Raw genomic sequence first — 365 nt, 5'->3', positions numbered from 1 at the left:
ATATAGTAATTATTTTAGATTATTGGATGGTATTATAGATTTTATAGATACAGCATGTTATAGTTTGCAGTGGACATCCGGAGAAAGGATGAAGGTGAGTAGAAAACAGCTGTGATTACCTGGACCACACAGCTTAGGCAGACACAAGACAATTGGCTTTTAGGTGTTGATTTGGGACAAGTGAGCAGTGGAGAAGGAAGAAAGAGAAAGGCACAGACACGGAGTGAGTGGAGACTGAGAGAGTTTGGACTGTGGGCTGGTCAGCTGGGGAAGGTGGTCTTGCTATTGGAGGTCAGGTTGATGAAGCAGAAGCAAGGCCAGAGAGGAGTCTGTGGCTCAGAGCGGATCGTCCACTAATCGGAAGG

The 365-nt window shown here is 45.8% G+C and overlaps 1 protein-coding gene across 1 annotated transcript in view; it reads right to left on the bottom strand.

Annotated features, from left to right (window-relative positions):
• LOC118340911 (centrosomal protein of 85 kDa-like) overlaps positions 1–365 on the bottom strand; it is a gene marked incomplete in the record, with an annotated part of 27,522 nt that overhangs the window by 12,461 nt on the left and 14,696 nt on the right.

This window comes from Morone saxatilis, unplaced genomic scaffold (assembly GCF_004916995.1).
Source record: "Morone saxatilis isolate NCDOM2014 unplaced genomic scaffold, NCSU_SB_2.0 Contig7, whole genome shotgun sequence".
NCBI lineage: Eukaryota > Metazoa > Chordata > Actinopteri > Moronidae > Morone > Morone saxatilis.
Note: the sequence above shows the minus strand (reverse complement) of the source record. Positions and strands in the feature narration are given on the sequence as shown.